This window comes from Desmodus rotundus, chromosome 3, assembly GCF_022682495.2.
Source record: "Desmodus rotundus isolate HL8 chromosome 3, HLdesRot8A.1, whole genome shotgun sequence".
NCBI classification, from domain to species: Eukaryota; Metazoa; Chordata; class Mammalia; order Chiroptera; family Phyllostomidae; genus Desmodus; species Desmodus rotundus.
This window is the reverse complement of record NC_071389.1, coordinates 121,054,001-121,069,983: the sequence shown is the minus strand read 5'-3', so window position 1 is coordinate 121,069,983 and position 15,983 is coordinate 121,054,001. Positions and strand designations below refer to the sequence as shown.

General features: G+C 39.3%; 1 protein-coding gene and 1 long non-coding RNA gene across 6 annotated transcripts in view; one reads left to right on the top strand and one right to left on the bottom strand.

Moving 5' to 3' along the window:
* ATP2B1 (ATPase plasma membrane Ca2+ transporting 1) overlaps positions 1–15,929 on the bottom strand; it is a 120,181-nt gene extending 104,252 nt beyond the window's left edge. Inside the window, exon 1 of one of the 4 annotated variants that reach the window (XM_053921001.2) lies at positions 15,515–15,929. The gene's annotated coding sequence lies outside the window, so the exon portion shown is untranslated. Of the gene's footprint in view, positions 1–14,688; positions 15,158–15,514 lie in introns of those variants that run through there. The other 3 variants (XM_024571411.3, XM_024571330.4, XM_024571290.4) reach the window with 3 other exon arrangements.
* The window catches only part of LOC123480792 (uncharacterized), a 17,040-nt gene continuing 16,415 nt past the window's right edge, over positions 15,359–15,983 (top strand). For both annotated transcript variants that reach the window (XR_011651019.1, XR_011651018.1), the window contains exon 1: positions 15,359–15,488. This is a non-coding gene — a long non-coding RNA (uncharacterized lncRNA). The remainder of the gene's footprint in view (positions 15,489–15,983) is intronic.

The window sequence follows — 15,983 nt, the reverse complement described above, 5'->3', positions numbered from 1 at the left end:
TGAAATTACTGAGATCTGAAGGTTCGACAGCTGACTCCAAAATGCCTTTCTCCTATGTTTAAGAATAGCCAGAAACAATATATCCCCTTTCGATACAGGCGAGATCAAAGACCAGGAAGGGGACATGTGCACACAATTACACTGGTTCCTTGGAAGCACACAGCACCTGATGAATCACTGAACAAAAAAAGAAACTGAGAAGGAACACTGGACACACTGGCTGGGGCTGACTTAAAGCTCTGCATGACAGCCTCTTTCTGGCAGGTCACAACTGTTGCTGTCTAGCGCAGTGATCACAGAACATTTTTTGAAGACATACATTTCTCCAAAATCTTAAGTTTTCCCTTCAAGGTCTGAGGATTAATAAAAGTCAGTTACAATGTCATAGGAAGAGTCTGCTTGGACACCTTCCTGAAACTTTAAGGTTTTATTTCATATACACTACAAAACCTTCACTTTTTTGCATTACCTCTTAACACACATTGCATTTAAAAGTCTGTATGTTGCATTTCTGTAGAGTTGTCTCCACTATAAAAAAGAAGATACATATTAATTTGTAAAGACGTATTTTATTGGGTTGGCCAAAAAGTTTGGTTTTTTACATAAGATGACTCTAGTAAGTGCTTGTCTTTAACTTCATTTGAACCAATTTTGTTAGACTGTATTGTGATCAGCATGAGTTTAATAAACTTATCAAAATTGGTGAATTTTTGTGTAGGCATTTTAGTATTGAAGATGGAAGAAAACACGTAACATTTTCAGTGTATTATACTTTATGATTTGAAGGAAGGTAAAAATGCAAATGAAATGCAATAAAATAAGATTTGTGCAGTGTATGGAGAAGGTGCTGTGACTGATCGAACGTGTCAAAAGTGGTTTGCAAAGTTTCTTGGTACTACTGACATTTTGGCCAAATGATTCTTTGCTGTGGGGCTGTCTCATGCACTGGAAGATGTTTAGCAGCACCCCTGGTCTCTACCACTAGAAGCCAATAGCAGGAGATAGCCGACATACTCAAACTATCCAAATATCCAAACCAATAAAGTTATTGGTGAAAATGAAGTATGTGCCTTTTATTTTATAGAAAAACCAATGCAATAGAAAAGCTGTTTATCTATTCATTTCGAAATAAAAGTAACTTCCATTTTTACGGCCCTCTTAGTACTCTATTCCACTTAGTAAAGTCTGCCCTACCTTTTAAAAGCAAGGATGGTAGAACTGTTTCAGAAAGATTTAAATTTATGTAGCCTCATTAAAACAAAATATTTCTCATTTTCAAAAGTATCTTTCGGTTGGCATATTATTCAGCTGGAGTTAAAAGAAACAGTGCCTTGTGATATATAAATTTACCTCAAATCTATTACAGTTTCTAAGGAGAGACAAAATGAACATTATACTGGAGTCCAATGTAAGTAGATTTAAATTCAAGACTGGACACCAGACGCTTATTCAAGAGTCATGAAGAACATCAAAGGGCAAGTGACTGAAAGATTTACAGTCCCTGTTCTCAAACTGAACATCTCATGGAGGTGTCGAACATGCAAACAACAACAGAATACGAATTTTTAGAAGTGCTATGATAGACCTGGCTAGGTAGAGTGTTGTCCCGCTGAGCCAAGGTTGTGGTTTCAATTCCTGGTCGGGACCCATACAGGAAGTACCCATAAGTACATAAATGGGTGGAACAGTAAATCAATGTTTCCCTGTCGCCCTACCTCTCTTTCTAAAATCAATGAAAAAATAAATGAAATATTAATTTTTTAAAAAAGTGCTATAATTTGAGAAAGTAAAGCAAAGGCCTAGAAATGAATGGCATGAACTACATGCACAGCAAGAAAAGATAAAGAATCCCAAAAACCTAACCAGCCCCAAGACTGGCAGAAAATTTTAACCAAAAGATAACAAACTACTTGAATCCTTACCCCAGTAATTTAAAAAGAAAAAAATTATAAATGAAGATAAACACCTACAAATAAAGATAATTCACTGCAGGATTATTTAATGTAAGAGGAAAAACTTAAAACTCAAACATCCAACAATAAGGGAATAGCCATAGGATGAAATATTACACTCATTAAAATGTTAATTAAAAAAATTTAATGACATAAGAAAATGATATACTTTTTTTTCAAAGCACACACTTATACCTGCATTATCTCAAGCATGTGAATAGGTGCACAAATTTTTTAAGATGAAAATAAATCAAAATGTTAAAATGGACTATTTTTCAGCGGTAGGATTATGAGTGATTTTTTTTTCACTTTTACATTGTTCTGTTTTTTCCAAACATCATATAATTGGTATGGTTACACTTTAAATTGGTAAAAATATTATGTAAGTCACTGTACTTTAGAAGTTCCCCTTAAAATCATTAATAACCCTTTTTTAGCAGAGAATATCTTTCCTCAAAATTTCACAGAACCCACTCATTTAAACAGGATAATATTTATAAGTTGCTCAGAACAGTACCTGGCAGGTGGAAAGTAGGTGCACAGGTGTTCACTTTAAATTTTCAATAATTTTAAGTCCCCTTTATCTAGTCAAAATATCTAGTGTGTTTTAGAACTGGTCAATTTTCATGGCACCTTGGCAAAAGAACATTTTCTTTTCTCTTCTGAATTCTGACATCTGGTTTTTTTTTAATACTCACCCAAGGACATAGGTACTGATTTTAGAGGGAGAGGGAGAGACTGAGGACACTGATGTGAGAAACATCCACTGGCTGCCTCCTGCCTCTGTCCTGACTAGGGATCCAACCCGCAACCTAGGTATGTGCACTGACTGGGGATCTATCACAACCTTTTGGTGTATGGGACGATGTTCCAACCAAATAAGCCACCAAGCAAGGACTGAATTCAAATATCTTTTAAGAGATGACTGCTGTCTTCTCTGAGATTCTACTTCCCTCAAAGAAAGCAATATGAAGAGATTCAGTCAAATACCAAGTTCCCAAAGGGAAGACAGGGAGTTAATAATGGCAATGGGATTTTAAAATATGGTCAACTGTGAAGACACATCTATAGAAGTGTACTCCTTAACAGATTTATTGAAGAGTCTCCCTTAAGTCAACATTCCATGGGATTAAACTCTAACATTAAAAAGAATATATACTTACACAGATGAGAAATGAAGAAATCATGTACCAGATCCTTCATAGGGAATGGGCAATATGTAACTGGTTAGAAAACGTCTTTATGGGGTTTATGAGCTGCTTGGTGTGGGTATAGAGTGATGGTGTGGTGATGAGGAACATCTCAAGGGAAATGCAAAAAAACCCACAGATGGCAACCAACTTCTACATAATAAAGGAATGATGAACTTGAACTTGAATTTGCAAAATGGAGGAAGACTTGAGAAAGAAATCAAGGAAGTTGTCTGTGGATTGTCTTTGCTGAAGTCGTCTTTGGTCAAGCCCTGTGTGCTACTCACTCACACTTTTGTAAAAATGGATTCATTTATTCAAATACTAAATCACACCAGACTGCACAGAGACATAAGAATTAAATGGCAGGTGACATATCTGAGTTATCTACAGATACATGAATTCATTTTTAATCTTGACAAACTTACACATACATAAAGTTTGTTTCAAAAAACAGATCTACAAGGCCTTTTATTTATCAGTTTTTTAAAACATCAGCAGTTCTTTTACTCCCCCTACCTTATTTTCTCCTCAGAGGCAACAGGTGCTTTTCTTCTTAGTACCTAACTCCATCTCTACTCACAGTGTTCCTGCTTGTTTCTTCAGTTTCAGAAGATACACACACAACACACACACACACACAATCTTTCGGCACCATTTTTCCTCCCACACTCAGCACAAACACAAATGCTTCCCAAAGTATTTTTATGTGGAGTATGTAAAGAAACTACAGCTCAGTAAGACAAACACAATCTAGTTAAAAGGGGACAGATACCTAAACAGACACTATATATTACTGGAACCCCAAATGTCCATCAACTGATAAATGAGTAAACAAATTGTGGCATACCTATATAATAAAATCCTTATCAGCAATAACAAGGATTGAACTATTAATATACATGGCATGGATAAATTTCAAATAATTATGCGGAATGGAAGACCAAAAGAGCACATACTGTATAATTCCATGTACATAAAGTTCTAGAAAATTCAAATCAGTCTGTAGTCACAGAAAGCAGATTAGTGGTTGCCTAAAGAAAAAATGAGGTGGGATTGGGGGAGAGGAGGAAGATTACAAGACAACACAAGGAAATTTTTAGGGCGATTGTGGTGCTCGTTAATTTGACTGGGGTGGTAGTTTCACTGCAGTACAGATACATCAAAACTCAACATATTCACTTTAAATATGTACTACTTACTTTGTGTCAATTATAACTTAATAAGGCTGTAAATACATAAAACTCCAGGCTGTGAGTTTTGGACTCACATGGGGGCTTTCTGACTATGGACTTCACTGTAGGGAGACTAACATTTTCTTTTTTTCAGATGGAATTTATTGGAGTTACACTGGTTAATAAAATTGTATGTTTCAAGTGTACAATTCTATAAAACACCGTCTGTATATTGTATTGTGTGTTCACCATCCAAAGTCTAGTCTCCTGTCATCATTTATCCCCGTTTACCCTCTTTTACCTGTCCCTATCACCATCCCTCCGGTAATCAGTACACCGGTGTGTGTCTATATGTTTTTTGTTGTTGTTTTTTTCTAAATCCCTTCACCTTTTTCACCAAGCTCCCCAACACCCCTCCTATGAGTCTGTTCTCTGTATCTATGAGTCTATTTCTAGTTTGTTTTTTGTTTATTAGATTCTACATATAAGTTAAATCATATGGCACTTGTCTTTGACTCTCTGACTGGCTTATTTCGCTTAGCATAATGCTTTCTAGGTTCATCCATGCTGCTGCAAAGGGTAAGATTTCCTTCTTTTTTTGGCTGAGTAGTATTCCATTGTACAAAGGTTCCACTGCTCTTTTATCCACTCATCTACTGATGGGCATGCACTTGAGTTGTTTCCAGATCTTGGTTATTGTAAACAGTGCTGCAATGAACACAGGGGAGCCCGAGACATTTTCTTTAGATAATCCCATCATACAAACACAGAGCCAATGTCAGAATCTTTAGGTCCCTTCCATCAAGCTGGTCAGAGTCCTTGGAAAAGACAAACTTTGGCCAACACCCTGAAAGCTCGGGATAGGAAGAAGGCTGGGAATCTTAACATAAATATGTGAACTTCATTTAACTCACATTTGAGTATACTTTTGTCAGGGAGCAGAGTTAAATGCCTGTTACAGGCAACTTCTTTAACCAGAAACCTTAAACACATTTATTGAAAAGCTAAATCACCTTCATTAGTGATATACAGCACAGCACAAAATAAAACACTAAATGATGACAAGCTAGTTAAAAAACAGTACTGGAGGCAAACCTAAAAGAACTAAATGGTTAAGTCTGATGTGGGAGGTAGAGAAGACCTATTATGTCCAAACAATATTTTTTAAAGTCAACCTTCCAAGAAAGAATATTAATAAAACTCTCTGACTTTATATTTTGTACTTTGTGTGTATGTGTGTGTGGGGGGGGTGGATAGTAACAAAGAAACCAAGAGATTTACCCAAGGTCATTTAGCCTTGTACTGGTGAAGATTACACTGAAATTTAAATCTGGGGAGAACTTAAGATAACAGTACAGAATAAAAGCCAAAATCAGAAGTTTTAGGTCCAGTCACACATAGGAATACCATAAAGATACACAGGCTCTGAGAAAGGTGGGCATTCCTACTTAAAGGGATGCTATGGTAAGAGGTCCAGAGACAAGAGAATCAGGTAAGTTCCAGTATTCATAGAGGCAGCAGGTGAATTTAAACTTTACCCTAAATCCACTGTGCTCGTAGTGAATAACTGACTAATTATTTTTCCCCCCCTAATAGCTGACATCCAGAGGGTTGGATGCTAGAGGATCTCCTTTTCCTGATGTGTCATCTCTTTCCCACTTCACAGACTGACCTTCCTTGTTTTCAGTCCTCTTATTATTATTTGCACTGGTGTCCTTTAACTTAGTTCTCCACTACAGTATTAGTTGTCAGGAGTGTCCAAAGTAAGCACCTGAAGTTTGTAAGTCGGCACAGTTAAAACATCACTCACTTAATTTGGGGTATAAGTAGAAAAGGACAGAATTATCGCAAAGGAAATGAAATGCTTGCATAACTCTAGGTATTAGCAAGGTAGTATAGAGTATATGCCAAATCATCCTCGTGTGTCCCCCAAAAGATAAAAATCCAACAGGAAAAGATCATGCTGTAAGCCATTTCACTTTTGCTAGTTCCACTGATGTATGCCTTGACAGATTTATTTTTATTTTTTCACTTCCAAAACCATTCTACCTTTCTCTCTTGATCAACAATTTTATTATGATTATTATTGCAATGTTAAAGCAAGAACAAGTCTTAGAATTCCATCTGTTATACCCAGCCAACAATTAGGGTCTATAAAATTTAAAAGGGATGGGAGAACATTCAACAGCAGTGCACCTGTACAGTTTCAGCTGTGCTAATAACTGGAAAATAATCTCTGGAGAGAAACCATTTCAAGCATTTTTTAAAAACTATAATGGCTTACATACTAAATTTATATAAACATTACATGTTTAAAATTACAACTCATAATTTACATACTAAATCAACATAAATCATTAATTACTCAAATGTTTGAAATTACACAAACACTCAGTAAGAAATAATGAAGTCAGGTATAGGCTGTCCTTTCTGGACCTAAGGAAGGCAGTTAGAAGAAAAATCACATCATTATGCTTTAAACTTTAACAGAGACCATATACCTACACTTCCTGATGTCTATAGTGATTCTGCATCAGGTCATAAGCTAACTTACAGTTCACCCTCAGTTCACAGAAAATAACTCAGAAAAATTACAGCCTGCAGTAAACAGATATTTAAAAACTTAACTTCATAATATTCATGTCAATGAATAGTAAACTACAGGAATATCATGTTTTAAATTTCAAACCATAATATATGTTTCAAATTATGGCATTTTACATTCTGCAATGTGCTGATTGATTACAGATCCAACAAGCACATCTTAAGAATATCAATCCAGATGATATTCTTAAGGTTGTCCCATGAATCCATCTAAGCAAAGTTTAAATTTCAGAGGTAAAAAAGGCTTTAAAATTCTCCAAGAAAAATTCCTTAAATTCATCTTCTTTACCTTAACAATGTAAGCTACACAGTATCTAAATCCTAAACCAATATGTCCAAAGATACTGATTAAACATTGCTGACCAAGACAAAAAGGCATGTAATAGATGGGAAGTATATGATCCAGACTACAAATGTAGAAAAATTCGGACAAAAAAAATTAATGAGTGATGACTGGGAAAAGTAAACTAATGCTGAGTTTTGAAGGCTGAGAATATTTAGACGGACAAGAAAAGGGAGGGTGCTATCAGGTGACAGGAAGAACACACATAAAGTCACAGCAAAAGGAATGAGAAGGATGTGTGTAGGACATGGCCAGACTGTATGACTGTTGTGTAGTGAGCAGTCAGCAGTACTGCAACACTGCTCTCAACTCCAGGAAACACGATTCATATTGTGTTCTAAGTGAACAGTACCCCATGGAGGTGTGCAAAGTGGTGATCCTGGTTAGATAACATAGAAAGTACCAGAGGAGATGCTCCACTAAAAAAAGATTCTGTGAAACAGGGGCGCAAAACACTAAATACAATTCGATAAATTCAGTTCATATTACCATATCGAAGTATGGAAGAAGTCCCAAATGGGAAAACTGCATAAATCAGCGTACCTTGAGTTTGGGTTTTGCCCTTCTCCCCTCCCCATTAAACTCCTATTAATGTTTCTTAGAACCAGTGTTCTAAAATACACCTTAGAAAACATGGAGCTATTTTATAAAAGGCCTCCAGAGTCATGTAACATGTTGATAAAGAGAAAATGAGGAACCACTGAAAGTTTTAGGGAAGAAATGGCAGCAGTAAGGATACTTAAAAATGAATAAATAAAAAATTCTGCAGCAGATCTGGGAATTTTGAGAGTAAAAGACACTTTAAAATCCTTCTGGGAGACAATTCACTGAGTTAATACAATGAATAATAAATCCACATTGTTAATAACCAAGTCATTTAAAAAAACGCCTTTTTAAACATTAAAATCTTTTGAACACAGTCAAAATCATTTTTCAGATCTACTTTTCAGAAAATAACAACATTTACTCCTAAATTTATCGGGTCTTTACAGTAGTTATACCGGTTTACAGTGAAGCAGTATAATCTCAGATTTCACAGTGTAAGCAAGCACTGGTCCATTCAAAACTATCCTTATTCCTTCTCCAGAGGCCTAGGTGACAGGAATATTAACAGAAAGAGGGTATCCAAGATTTTGAGAAACTATACTGTTGAGAGTGATTGTACTTAGAAATACAAATAATACTGCAGAGGTAACTAAAAACACTGCATACTGTTTAGAATAGGTGATAACTGCCCTAGGAAAAACTAAATTTAAAAAAATAGCTTTAAAAAATATGGTGAAAAGTTGACCTATAGTTTATCTGGATCCCACTGCCAGAATACTTTATTAGTTTAGATTTCTACAATCACTTGTAATTGTAACTCATGATTCCTAAATATGATCCTAAAGCATAGCCAACAAACCTAAGTTTTGGAGCAAACAAACAAAAACAATGTCAGGCAGCCCTGAGTTGGACCTGCTTTGAAATTAATTTCATTATAAAGTGTATTTTAAATACAGATGCAACTATTTACTATACTATTATAAATGAAGCAAAAACAATAGCATCTTAAAACTCGTCTTAAAGAGAAAGTAATCCATATATAGCATATACTATTAGATAAAACAGTTCAAAAGGTCAGATCAGTTTACAATAAATGGACCTTACAACAGATTGCTGAACTACACGAACTGTTATTTAATGTTTAAGTGAAAGAGCAGTAACTTCTGTCTGAATGCACACGATGTAAGTTACTAGTCATGACATTAATATTCTTTAAAGATCACTATGTACTAAAATTCTGGTTTTGAAGGAACAGCTGCTTGTTAACTGGAACTAATAAAAACCACTACTTATTCACCAATTTATGTCCTTTTAGTTTGAAGGAACAGCCAATGTCTTTCCTGCTAACAAAAAATAAGAGCTAGAATGAAGCATAAAGGTACAGTACTACATTGACACAGCATGCATTATTTTTACAAATAAGCCCCCATGTTCAAGTCATTTGGAAATGGCAGGCACTGAGGCATGAAAACAAAAAAGAAGAACGTTCTCTGTCTAGGAGTTTACAGTGTTTAATAAGTAACTGAACCAGAGGTGGACCTTCTGAAAGAAGACAATGCATACCTGTAACAAATATTTTCAATTTATCAATTTCCCAATTATCACAAAACCGCCAAGTCCATAAATCAAACTTGGCTCGCTGCTAAACATCTTCCAATGCATAAGACAGCCTCACAGCAAGCAATCATTTGGCCCAAAGGTCAACAGTACCAAGAAATTTTGCAAACCACTTTTGACACATTTGATCAGTCACAGCACCTTCTCCATATACTGCACAAATCATTTTTTGCATTTCAGCTGTCTTTTTACCTTTCTTGAAATAATAAAGCATAATAATATGCTGAAAATGTGTATTTTCTTCCATCTTCAATATTAAAATTGCTGCACAAAAATCACCAATTTTGATGTTTTTTAAAAACGCATGCCGACTTTGACAGCTGTCACAATCCAATCTAACAAAATCGTTTCTAATGAAGTTAAAGATAGCTAAGCACTACCAGAGTCTTCTTACGTAAAAAACCAAGCAAACTTTTTGGCCAACACAATAAATCAATGATGTCCTTCTAATTTTACTTTATAAAAGCATCTCTACTCCATAATATAATTTAACCTAGTTATGAATTCAACATCAATGTTATTCAAAATGCGGATACTGGGCCCCACCCCAAATCTGCTGAATCAGAATTTCAGAGGCAATGCCAGGGAACCTGCATGTTCATTAACTTCCCCAGGTGATCTTCATGCACACTAATGCTGGAGAACCACTACCTTTCTTGTGAGATATATAATAAGGTTTTGGATTTCAAGAACTAAAATATCTTGACTTCAGACTTTTAAACTGAATTTTATTACATAAATTAATATTTCAAGAAGATTTAGGTAATAAACATGTTGTGGAAGAAAAACAAGTACATAAAAAAATTATAGCAGGAATTAAAAGAAGGAACGTAAGCCATTTTATTTTTAACTTAAGATTTAAGACACACCTAAATCATTTCAGAGACCAACAGGTCTTTGAAAACAAAATTGCTAACTTAAAAATAATCCAATCCCCAATATTAAAAACGTAGTATTTCAAGTATGTTCAAATTCATTTACTCAGCTGTTAAGTAAGTAAATCAGGCTATGAACTGTTTACATTACACCAAATACAAGCAATGATTAAATTTATAAAGCTAAGCCCAAACCAATCTGTTTATATTACACTATAAAATGTATTCTGGTAAGAAACTGATTTTTTATAAATTTATATGTAACTTTAACAAACTTACATAAACACATATAATGGAAAAAGCAATGCAGCAAAAACTACAAGTCACCTAAATTCTAGTTCTGGCTAATCTGGCTGCTGGCTATGCAACCTTAGAAGCTAGACAAATCATTTTACTTGTGGGGACGTGCGGTGGGGTGGGGCAGGGCAGGGCGGGGAAATATGGTACAACTGTTTACTCATCTCACAGGATCATATATTGTGAGAATCAAATAAGAAAATATGTAAAGTACATTCTGAAATATTGTACAGCACTTCATAAATCAAAGGCATTGTTATTAAGAGAGCAAAATTTGAGAGATATAATCTTTAGGTGACTACTGTATACAGAAACGATGAACATAAAAACTGACCCTTCAGATTCAATTGGATATAGAGCACATTTGTAAGTATATTCTGTAAATTATAAATATAAAACATAAAAAAATCAATTCAGTTACCTGTACTATGTTGCTATTTATAACATCTATTTCTTGTGTACAGATATGATTAAACTATGAGTTGATAATTGTATTTATTCTCTATACTTCCATATATTTTACAATTTCCATAATCAATTTTAACAAGACACTATATATTTATATACAGAACATCCATAAAAGCTAAAAAATAAGTCTTTTTAAAAGTTCTTTTTGAAAATTATGCCCATAACTATTTTATCATTTTCTTCAGTGGTATCTCAGATTTTATAAACTCCAAAATAAGCTGCTCTCAGCACCTTTCTATGTACCATGACACCTACCAGAAAATAATTACTCTTTTCCGACTAGGTGAGTACGTACTCTTACCCAAATTGTAAAAATATAATTCTTAAGTTTCTACTTCCTAATCATTACTCGGTTGTTTTTTGCTCATTCATCACAAAATTCCAGAATTAAAAAGTGAAAATGACCAGTTTCAACTGCATATGTGTAAAAAGATAAGAGGATAAAAAGGGCAAATACTCTTTTTGGCTAGTACTGAAGAAGACCAGCAATGATGGTTGTAAGTAACCATTCCTCTTAAAACCTGTTGACCTATACAACTCAATTCACATGGTAAGAGATTGTTTTGTCCCAAATGAAGTCTGTCAGGCAAATGAAATCCCCGAATCAAGATATCCTATCAAAGTACGCATAATGATGTGCAATTACTCTGCATACATGCATCAACCTAATTGCTCAAAGTCCTTTGACTGGGAGCCTTCCACAGATTGAACAAGCATAAACCACCTTTCGCTTCAAGCAGATTTGTTTAGTTTTAACTTAATAAAATTTATCTATTGGTCAACAGCTTATGTTTTATAGTAGTTTCTAAAGAAATCCCAAGTGTTGAAATTTAAATGCAGATAGAAGGACAATAATAGCTTGTGGTTTATAATTAAAACTACATTTGGTAGTATCCTCATATTAATTTATTCATTACTTATGAGCTAAATCTTTGTTTCTTTGTGGTATATTTGCAGTCACAATAATCAAAAACCTTTCTGAGACTGAGAGATAGTGTAAAGAGATAGTGTACCTTAAATTTTTTATTTGGGAAGGAGGGGGATAAGAGGAAGCAAGTCGGCAGGGAAGGAAATCTCACAATTCAACTGTCACTTCAGCATTTGGTTTCTAAGCATTAAAAACTCCATTTAATTTTATATGAGATACATATGAGAGGAGCCATATATGGAAACCATTTATTCCAACATTGTCTTTAATAACTCTGAATGTAAGTCCTGCTGCAAGTCCTAATTTGTATTATTTAAAACAATACCAAATTAAAAAATTGGCCCTGGCTGGTATGGGTCAGTGGATTGATCGCTGGCCTGCAAATTGAAAAGGTCACCCGTTTGATTCCTGGTCAGGGCACATGCCTAGGTTGCCAGCCAGGTCCCCAGTTGGGGGCATGCAAGAGACAACCCATCAATGTTTCTCTCACACATGTGTTTCTCTCCCTCTCTTCCCCTTTCTAAAAATAAATAAATAAAATTAAAAAAATAATAATAAAAACAGGGACAGTAATTATAAACTCAGTAAAACCATAAAAGGCAAGCTGTTGGAAGATGAATAACAAACAAAAAGAATTACTATACCTTATTCAAGCAAGGTTAATAATTTTACATGTTTACTTTAGAATGTTAATAGCACACAAATTAAAAAAAAATTGTAAGACCACAATCATGCTGATAGGTACCCTTATTTGGTGAAAACGGCCAGTTGCCACTTACAATATGCCTATTATTTATTTCTTTTCCTAAGCGTTCAGACCTCATTACCCCTAGTTTCTCACCTCATCGCAGAATCCTACATTAAACCCCAAGCTTCAATTTAAAAACTATGATTTCCCATATAATTGCAGAAATTACCCCTAAAGCAGTGAGGAATTACAGAAACATGAAGACAAAATCATCTTATACATATAAATGAGGATGTCAGTAATGACAACTGCAATAAAAATCAAGAAGGCATACTCAGAATTTTCACAATTTTAATTAAAAAAATCATGAAACTTTAAATTAAAGGTGGCGCTCTGTCCTCAACTCACCCTATTGTGACTCAGTTTTGCAGAGTATATGGTAGGCAATAACAGTTACTTTTCAAAGATCTTTGCAGTTACACCCAAGCCAAAATCAGGACAGAGATCCACCCTTAATTACAGCAATTTAACTGTCTCATCCAAAGCAAGGTAGAAACTAAAACATCCCCTTGAAGTCATGGCTAAATAAGCCCATGTCATATACTAGCTTTCAGAGGTTCCCTTTAAAGAAAATGTTCTCCATTTAGTTTAAATTTGAACTTACCAGGTTGAAAAAGAAAGAGGGGCAGAGGGACTCAATAGAAAGGCACAAGTACAGAAACAGATTCTCCTCCAATCCCTCTAATTCCCGCAATCCGCCTCTGCCACACACAAGGACAGGGAGTCTGGGGAAATCTAGCAGCAGGGCAAGCAGTGAAGGCCCTCCATTCACTCGCGTGGGCCACCATCCAAAGGGTTACACACCCTCTGCCCCAGCAGAGCCTCAGACAAAGCAAATCCTTACAAGTACTTCTTATTATAAAATACACCCACGCTGTATAAACGCTTTATTTTAAAATAACACTGTCCTCAGGTAGGGGAGGTTAAACACAACAAAGGCTTCCATGTTGAAAGGTAGATAGTCCAAGATAGACACAAGCATATACCTACACACGTACGAAAATAAATCCCTAACTACTTTATCACGAACAGCAATTAATACCAACAGATGCCATTAGATTATTAATAAACCCAGAAAAGTGGAATGCACAGCAGCCTAAGTGGCAACTGCGATCTAACCCAAGATCACAGTTGGGGGATTGTAAAAATACACCTGCAATCCCTCCACAGATTTAGAGATCCCTTCAGCCCACCCTGAGGACCCCCTGCCCTGCCCCAGGCATCAAGCCCGCTGCACCGCACAGGATACGAGCACACTTTCCAGTGCTGCGAGTCCCGCAGAAAACTGGTGAATGCAATGCGCACAGAGTCCAACCTGGCTAGTGACCGCGGCGCAGGACCAGGGGTCGCTCACTAGCTTAGCCACAGGATTCTCCTGCAGGATGAATTAAAGGGAGCACACCCCCCACCTCGTAACTGGAATGCGGTTCTTTCTCACTGACCCTTTCCAAAGAGGGAGTTGGAAAACACACGGTATTTCTTTCTTTTTTTTTCTTTTTTTGTTCTCCTAAACTAAATCCCAAAGCGCAAATCGGAAGCAACCGGGAACATCCTCGGGGGCGCGAAGGGGCAGACGCCGGGAGAAAGGCGAGACGGAGGCTCTCCAACTCGCAGGGAATCACCGTCCGGTGTGACACGAATCAATCATTCCCGAACGGGGTCCAACGAGGCGTCCCCATCGCAGACTGAAATGGGTTCCAAGCCGGGGATTAACGGGGTGACCCTCTCCGGACGCGGAGAAAGAGGGCCGGCCACCGTTGCCCTCAAGGTCACTAAGCGCCGGGCGGGGGCGGCCGGCGACGGGATGAGCTACCTCTCGGACGCGGCGGCTCGGAGAAGACCTGCGGGTGTACACGCTAAGCCCCACCGAGCCCGGTCCCTCGGGTCTTGGGCGGGGCCTCCCGCCGGACCCGGTGCTGAGGCGCACGCCCAGGAACCCGCTCACCTTTACGATCTCCCGGTGCGGGCGCGGCAGGAGACAACCTGCGAGAGGCCCCCAGAACGCCCCGGACGGCTTCTCCCGAACCCGCTGAAGCCGCTGCAGTCCGCGGGGCACCCAGCTGTCAGGGCCCTCTCCGCAACGCCCCGACCCTCGTGTTCCGCCCGGCCTTCCCGCAGGTGACTTGTCCCATCGCCCCGGCCGCGGGCGGACAGCGGCCGCCACTCACCTCGCGGGGCAGCAGGAACCATTTTCCGAAGGAGTAAAGGAAAAGGAGGCTACAGGAGGGTCGGGGTTAGGGTAAGTGACAGCGGGAAGCGCAGAGAATGGGGGCTCGGTCCTTGGAGTGTCCGCAGCCGGCTCCTAGGGCTCGGGGCGCCACGCGGAGGTGCGATTGCACCTAAAGAATGAGGCGGCCACGGAGCCGAAAGGCTCGGCGTCCACCAGCCGGGGCTCCCTACTCACGCTTCACTGTGAGGAGGCGGCGGAGCAGGAGGAGGCGGCACCCGGCCCGGCCCCCGCCCAGAGCCCGGCAGCCACCGAGTGGCCGCCCGCGTCCCCGCAAGACCCGCCTCCTCGGCTCCGAAAAGCCGCACACAGGGCGCGCCGCACTCAGCACCGGCAGCCTCACGCCGCCATCCGCAACGGCAGCGGCGGGCGGGGTGCAGCCCCCTCGGTGAGCACCGCAGCCCGGCCCGCTCGGGGCGGGGCCCGCGGCCACCGGAGAGGACGGCTGAGCACAAGGGGACTGCGCGCAGCTTAGGGCATGAGTCCGTTTGCACCGGGTGGCCCACAAGACTACCGGGGTAGGCAAGGGAAAGAGAACTCTCACCCGTTCCGGTCTGGCGCTCCCTTCTTTTCACACCCACACGCCTCTCGCTCCACGCTGGCGGCGCAGCTGCTCCCGCTGCCGCCGCTGCCGCCGCCGAAGCTCGCGCCGCCGCCGCCGCCGCCTTGGCTGGGCGCGGTCACGTGATGCGGCCCGCGGGGAGCCTGGGGGCGGGCAGGCGCGCGCGCGTGCGCGCGCCGGGATAGCAAGGCTCAGACTGGGACTGGGAGCCGAGCGGAGTACAGAGGGCGTTTAAGGGGAGGACCCGGAGAGCGCGCCCCCGCTGGCGAGCGCGCACCTGGCGACTAGAACTTGCCCAGTGGTCGGGAAAGGGTGCCTGGAGTGCAGGGCGGGGGACTCACGCCTTCGCACCCCCCTCCCTCTCTTCCTTTCCTGAGCGTCCTGACTGGCCGTTGCCCCGCCTCCTCCCTCTAACTCCTTTCCTCCTGCCGCTGCCTGCGATTGGCTGGGC